At 56.0% G+C, this 7,335-nt stretch overlaps 1 long non-coding RNA gene across 1 annotated transcript; it reads right to left on the bottom strand.

Moving 5' to 3' along the window:
* Nucleotides 1-2,315: 2,315 nt before the first annotated feature.
* Nucleotides 2,316-6,945, bottom strand: LOC139039994 (uncharacterized). Its single transcript, XR_011493528.1, has 3 exons — nt 6,617-6,945; nt 2,829-4,606; nt 2,316-2,601 (listed from the first exon to the last, which is right to left on the bottom strand). It is a non-coding gene; the product is annotated as an uncharacterized lncRNA (long non-coding RNA).
* Nucleotides 6,946-7,335: the final 390 nt, after the last annotated feature.

Here is a 7,335-nt window from a genome sequence, read left to right as displayed (position 1 = left end):
ATAACACCACAAGGAATCAGGCATGGGGTGGCTCCCGTCCTTGTGCCCCTTCCAGGGCCCCCACTGGACACTATTAAGAGATGCCAGAATCTTCATTCTCTGGTTAGGTCCCTAACTCTAGGTCTTAGGTCCCTTCTCAGGCCTCAGGCAGCTGGGGTCTCCCGGAAACTTCCAGTGCAGTGGGTTGCCCTCCCTGGGGAGGAAGTTCTGGGCCCCTGTCATTCTGCTGGTTGCTGGTTTGTTTATTTATTTATTTATTTGCTGAGGAAGATTGGCCCTGAGCTAACATCTGTGCCCATCTTTTTCTATTTTGTATGTTGGATGCCGCCAGAGCATGGCTTGATGAGCACTCTGTAGGTCCGCACCCAGGGTCAGAACCCACGAACCTGGGCTGCTGAAATGGAGCGCGCGCACTTACCCACGATGCCACTGGGCCAGCCCTGGTCGCTGGTTTTGCAGCCATGTGTGGGTGGTGACTGGGGTGATGTGGAGGTGCCAAAGGGGCCACTGGGGGTGGGGAGGGTCCAGGAGGAGGCCCAGCTGGCGGGATCTGTGCCCTGGGTGCTGCCCTCATCAGCCAGAGTTCTTCCCTCCCATACCGGCTCCAATTCCACTTAGATTGTTGATTTTCAGCAAAGGATTTTTTTCTACTTGATATAATTTTAAAAACACCCTTCTAGAATATATTTCAATTCAGTCAATAAACATTTCTTGAGCAGCCACCACATACAATAAATGTGCTAAGCACCAGGCGGAAAGGTGGGGAGGCTCTTGGAGATGACAAAAGACAAGGGTTCGGGCCTCCAGGAGCTTTCCGTTTTCCGGCTCGAGGAGCTACAGATGAGTCTGTAATTATACTAAGAGCGTAAATGGAGAGGGGGCATGAACACGAGTATGGGAAGGAAGGAGTCATTCCACATGGGAAAATCCAGGGTGGCTTCATGGTGGAAGTGTCATTTTGAAGCACAAGCTTTCCACAGGTCCTGGGGGTCAGCAAAGAAGGAAGGAAGAGAGGGAGAGTGGCTGCATTCTGCACACTGTCCCAGAGGCGTGGGAGCCTGGCCTGTGTGACAGTGGAAGGAGAATTCACAGGATTCTCCCGGGCTGGTCTTGACTCCCCCTGGAGGGCACCAGCTTCCCTCCCACTCGCCTATCCTGGTCCCCAGTTCCTCTCTTGGGAAAGGCTTGCTGACCTGGGCAGGAGGATCCTGAGCTCACCAGCCTTGCTCAGTCTGGAGTTCTGTGCACAGTCAAATCAATTCATTTGGAATTTGTGGTGATCTAATCTGAGTGCGGGCAATACTCGGCTTTGCATTAGCATTCTGGTTCATAAGCAAATTATTTCAGTAAACAAAATTTCAAGGCCAGCTGCTTCTCTTCAGCAAGCCCTTGTTTCGGACAAGGACACTCCAGAGGGAGGACAGTGGGCTGGGCCGGATGCTTGCAGCATCCCCCCCCCCACCCGCCCCCGGGAGCCTGGAACGGGACCATGAGGCTCCATCTTCCTGGGAGTCAGCTGGGCACAGAAACAGGGCTCCGGCCAGGGCTTCCTGCGCGCGTGCCTTTGGGGGAGGACCAAGCCAAACCTCACTGAGCGCCACGCCCACTCCTCCATGCTGACACTTGGACATAAAAGGCCGATGCCCCGGGGGCCTGGTCTGGGTGTGGGTGCACTGCGGATCCATCCCCACCTGCAGTTAAGACCTGCAGGGACTGTACGCCTGACTTTGAATTGCGATGCTTCTGCTTACTAGCTGTTTGACCTTGAGCAGGTAATTGCCCTTGCACAGCCTCCCTGATATCCAATTTCGAGTATTTACTAAGTTCCAGGCACTGGGTTTAGCCCTTATCACATATAGCCATTATTATCTCCACTTCGCAGATGAGGAAACTGAGGCAGAGAGGGGGAGGAGAGAAGTAACTTGCCCAAGGTGGCACCGCTGGTGAGAAGAGGTGCCCGGCTGCTCCTGATCTCCCGGCTTGCCGGGAGGGGCGAGTGAGCTATCAGAGGTAAAGCTCTCAGCATCCGGCACACGATAAGTGCTTGATAAACGGCTGTTACCACTGTTATTATATTGCCTCTCTGGGCCGGCCCCGTCTCGCTCCCTGCCGGGCAGAGATGCCTGCAGCAGAGCCTCCGTGGACCATTTGTTCATCCCCGGAGGCTGCCCAGGTGAGGCTGGAGCCCAAAGGACCAGGACGGTGTGGAGGCAGCATCTTCTCCCGGCAAAGCCCTGACTGGAGCCCATTTACATCTTAAAACTCAACTTAGAAAACCACAATCCATCAACCAGTGATGGTGTAAATTGCTTTGCTAAATATATTTCTGGGTACATGGTAAGTAAAAATATCATGAATTTAATAAGCCTTGGAATTCACATTTTTCCAATCCTAATTAAGTTTCTGCTCTGCTTTGGACGTGCTGCTCTCTCCAGCAAGGGCGGGGAGGGAAGGCGCTTGCGCTCGCTGTGTGCCAGGCTGGGCCCAGCGAGGCGCTTTACTTCCCCCGGTGCACATGCTCCCCGCAGCTCTGTGCGGCTGGGGTCCTTATTCCTGCTTCACGGAGGCTGGACCGGATCTCAGGGAGGCGCAGTGTTCCACCTAGAGTGGCAGCCAAGAGCCAGGATTTGAACCCCATTCTGGCTGTCTCCTTCTACTCCCCTCCCCTCCCCATCCTACCCCGAGTCCTAATGGGCCAGTGAAGTGGACCCTCTGGTTGCAGGTCTGGGCACAGCTTGGCTCGCCCTCTTGGGGGTATCCTGTGCCTCTACAGCTGTGCACATGCCCATGTGTTCACTCATGAACCCGCCTCACTCCCATGGACGCACCATCCACAGATGGACACCAGCCCTGGGTACCACACTCCAGGATGAAGACCCGTGGATGCTGACAGCAGGGGGCAGCACCTTCACCTAGAATGGCTGCTACAGGGGAGATGTTCACTGTTGGGATGGTTGATTTTATGTGTCAACTTGGCTGTGCCACTGTGCCCAGATATGTGGTCAAACAGCATTCTGGATGTTTCTGTGAAGAAGTTTTTTGGATGAGAGTAACATTTAAATGGGTGGATTTTGACTAAAGCAGATTGCCCTTCCTATTGTGGGTGGGCCTCATCTAATCAGTTGAAGGCCTTAACAGACCAAAAGGGCTGACCTCCCCAGAGCAAGAGGAAATCCTGCCAGCAGACCACCTTTAGACTCAAACTGCATTTCTTCCGAGCATCCAGTCTGCCAGCCTTCCCCCATCAGGATTCAGACTCGCCAAGCCTCCACGATTGCATGAGCCAACTCCTTGGACTAAATCTCTCTCACTCTTTCTATATGTATACACATCCTCTTGGTTCCGTTTCTCTGGAAAACCCCAAACTAATACAACCCTGTTCAAGCCCTGTGCCTGGCCCTCTGTCAATGCTGAACCTTCTCGAAGCTCAGGGAAGCGGGGAAACACTGTCCATCTTTTTACGGCGGAGGAAATGGGGTTCTGAGGACCCGAGGGTTGCCTTCGGCCCTGGCAGGGGGTTGAGAGCTTTGGAACTACTCAGAGCAGTCTGAACGCCAGTCTGCCATGGGAGCTCTACAGCCGGCCTCTGTTTCCTCAGTCACGCGGTGGGGAAACACCTTCCCGCCCGGGTTGTTCTCAAGGTTAGACAGGGTGCCGTGTGCAAAGCAGTTCGTAAACAGGAACTATTAGGAGGGGGAGCAGAATCAGAATTAAACCCAGGTGTGTCGGCTGTCGGCGACTACAACTGCGGGTTCACTGCCACGGGTCTCCATCTGACAGCCATGGGGTTCCCTGGTCCTTAAGCTCGTGCTGCAGGAGGAGACTGGCTCCTCCAGGCTGCCTAGGACTGGCCCCCGGGGCCCCTTTCTCGTTTCCTAAGGGCCCCGGACACAGCACGCAGGGCACTGCGCATGTGTAAGAGGGGCAGCGGGGAGGGGGCGGGGTCCCGCGCTGTGTCACCGACTCTGCGGTGGTGCTGCTGTGTAACTGTCCGCAGAACGTTAGCTGCACATTACAGGCTCATGTTCCATGGCGCGATGTGTCCCCAGACGGGCGCGATTCTGGAGCGCTGTCTGCAGGTCCCCGAGGGAAGGGGCAGGCCAGAAGACTCGCTGCCTCCCCTTTGCTGGGCACAAGGCTGCTGCACAGGCTTCTGGGCCACTGTAGGAGAGTCCCCAAAACAATGGGGCCACCCCCCGGTCCCAGTGCCCCTCTGCTACCTAAGAGAAATCAGGATGGGTGGGTTGCAGGAAAGCAGGCAGTGCTGGCTGTGCAACCCTTCTCTTCCAGAGAACCCCTTCTGTGCAAACCGCTTCTCCCCACCCAGTCTTAGGGTCTGTCCTGACTCCGCTGAAAACCCTCCCAGAGCCGACCATTGCTTTTGGGACAACCTGTCCCCAAAGGAGGAGAAGGGTGCTCAGTACGCCCCATTTTGTGTTGGCAGAACTGCCCCCACCCCTCAGTGCTCAGGAGCTGCTGCAGCAGAGGCCAGCGTGCAGGGTATAGCTGTCGAGCCAGCCCAGGAGGATCCGAATCCAGCCTCCGGCACTTCCTCCGTGACCTTGGACGCGGTTCTTCACCTCCCTGGGCCTCAGAGACCTCATCTCTGAAATGAAGATATCAACAGTACCTACGTCACAGGTTGTTGTGAGAATTAAGTGAGTTGTGGACGAGCCTGGAACACAGGGGCCATTTCATAAACCTCAGCCCATTAGTACGCTTATCATCCCCCACCCCAGCCCCCCCAAATCAGGATAAGGATAGAGGACGCTGGCCCCTTGAAGGGCAGAGTTTGTGAAGGAAGGAAGAGCAGAGTGGGGGGAACTTCTCCACACCAAGGTGGCTCCCCTGTCGGGTTGGCCATTAGCGTGGCCAACAGATTTTCCTGCGGCCTCTTGCTCCTGAGCAGGATGGGGACAGAGTTGGCTAGAGAAGCTGGGTCCCAGGAGGGGCAGCCAGGACCCAGTCTGCTCTCTCACCGCTGGTGAGCAAGGTTGTGTGCCCCTGCCTTGGCTGGAGTGAACCCCGAGGAAGGGAGCTGGGCTTCAGCCATTTTGCAGGTACCCCAGCGAAGAAGGTCTCTGGCTGGGTGAGGGGTAAGAGGCTGGAAGGGATGGGGGAAAGGAAGGAGATGGGGGGGAGAAGTCGGAGGGGGGCCTCCCAGATCAAGGAATGGTGCTGGGGAGAGGGTCCATGAGCTCTCCAGCCTAACAGTGAGACCAGGGACGCAGGTCAGACTTTCAGAAAGGCCACCAGCAAGGGGATGGCCTTAGGCAGGGAGGGAGGGAGGGGGTAAGGAGCAGACCCCACCCACTAGCCGAGACCGACCACTACAGCCAGGTCTAGCCTGCTGAGGATGGAGACAGGGAGGCAGGAACAGAGCTCTGAATTTCACTGAGACTGAAGGCGTAAAATGAGTGGCACTGGAAGGAGGTGCCTCTAATAACTGGGCATGGCTGAAAACGTGTGTCATTTGGCCAAATGTCTTTAAGGGAGCAGGCAAGGGGCTGGACAGAACGTAGTTAGGGGGGAGTTATGGGGACACATCGAGCCCTTTCGTATGTGTGCTCTAACAATTCAGACTCCTCAATAAATGGGTTAAATGTATTTATTTGTTTAGTTTCTACCTGCTTATGTGAGCTGAGCTGCTTTCCTTGTTGACAGTGACATCCCTTGTCGGGCACAGAGTGGGCCTTTAATAAAGGTGGTTGCATGGATTAATGAGCCGGCGTTGGTTTCCTGACCTTGGAGCCCAGGGGAGAGGAATTCAGAGTAGGGCTCCCCTCTTCTGCCTTCCACCTGCCTGCGGCTACACCTGCCCTGTCCTTCACTCCAGCAGGTCCAGGTTGGAGGGTGAGGGAGGGGGAAGAGCTCAGCATGTGTTTCTGACACTCAAAGCATCTGCCAGTGGCCTTCCAAACAGGAAATATGTGTGTCCCTGACGAAGGCGAGAGGAGACAGAAAGGAAGCATCTTTCAGCAGGATGGGAGCTGCACCCGGCATGAGGAGTGTGGGGGGAGTGCTGGCTGCACCACCTGAGGAAGGGGCAGGCCCAGGCCCTTGGAGGAGTCAGCTCTGGGCAGAACATGCATGTCAGGGGGGCGGGGGCGGAGCACAGGTCCCTTCCTTCCCCCCCAGCTCTCCTTCCCTCCATCTTCTTTATTTTCCTGGAAAGCCTGGCTGCAGAGAAAAGGGGATTGCAGCATGTCACAAGCACAGAGCCCACCCCGAGGCCACCAACGGCTTCTCTGGAGTCCAGGGTCTGGGGCCGCAGTGGGGAGAGATCCCCAGCCCTGCCAGCTTCAAACTCACGTCCAGCATCCTGGACTCCGGGCCAGGCAGAGACGCTGGGAGGGACAGCGCCTGGTGGCTTCCTTGCTGAGCTCCCGGGACGGTTTCCTTAGATGCGTGGGACCTTCTGAACAGCTTCCAAAGCTGCCAGCCCTGAGGGCTTCTCTTCTCTTCTTTGAAATCAAATCCCTCTCTGGGTTTCTCTCTCTCACACAGACACACACACACACACACACACGCACGCACACACACACACACTCCACGCAGGAGTCCTGGAGGCTGACTCAGACCTCTCCCCATTTCCTCGAAGCCCCATCTTTCTTACCGTTATGGCTTCAGTCACTGGGTGAGCTGCTGTGACCACCTCCAGGGATTGCGGTCCAGGTCCTTCACCTGGAGGAAAACCCTGTGCTCCCCCACAGCAAACACCCTCCTGGTAACGGCCCAGGCAGGGCAGGGCGAGGCAACGCCCACAGCACAGGGACACCAAGCCCCGCTCCCGGGAGCCCTTGAGACTTCCTCCTGGTGGCAGATAGGGAGCGCTGACTCTCCACTTCCTTGGCCCGGTTTTCCCCCTGCACCAGCCAGCCGCCTCGGGACACACCTGCCCTGTACCCTGGGGGGACGCTGGTGCCAGGCAGGTGTGGTCTTCCCTCCAGAGAGGCTGGAGCTGTGGAGGCCAGGACAGAGGCATGTGATCCGACAGGAGGTATTTTTAGCTTTCTCATTAACCGAGCGCTTTTAAATTAGCCTTCTATTAACCTCAAAGGAAAACGAAAGTGTGTTTTTTTTCTTCCCAGAGTAAGTCTCTCCCCGGAATATCAAGGTTTCCGTGATGAATGTTTCATGCGACTTGAAGCTCTAACGAAGTTGGATTCTCTAATATCTGACTTGATGGAATAATTGGTCCATGGTCTCTGGCGTGGTGAGGGAGAGGCTGCCAAGCAGGGGACGTGGCCTTTTCCTTCTCACCTGAAACAGCCTTGGTTTCTGTCTCCCCTCTTCTTCCCCAGCGACTCCCCCACAACCCTCACTCGGGCAGGG

The sequence above is a fragment of the Equus asinus genome, chromosome 13 (assembly GCF_041296235.1).
Source record: "Equus asinus isolate D_3611 breed Donkey chromosome 13, EquAss-T2T_v2, whole genome shotgun sequence".
Classification (NCBI taxonomy): domain Eukaryota; kingdom Metazoa; phylum Chordata; class Mammalia; order Perissodactyla; family Equidae; genus Equus; species Equus asinus.
This window is presented reverse-complemented; position numbering and strand designations above follow the sequence as displayed.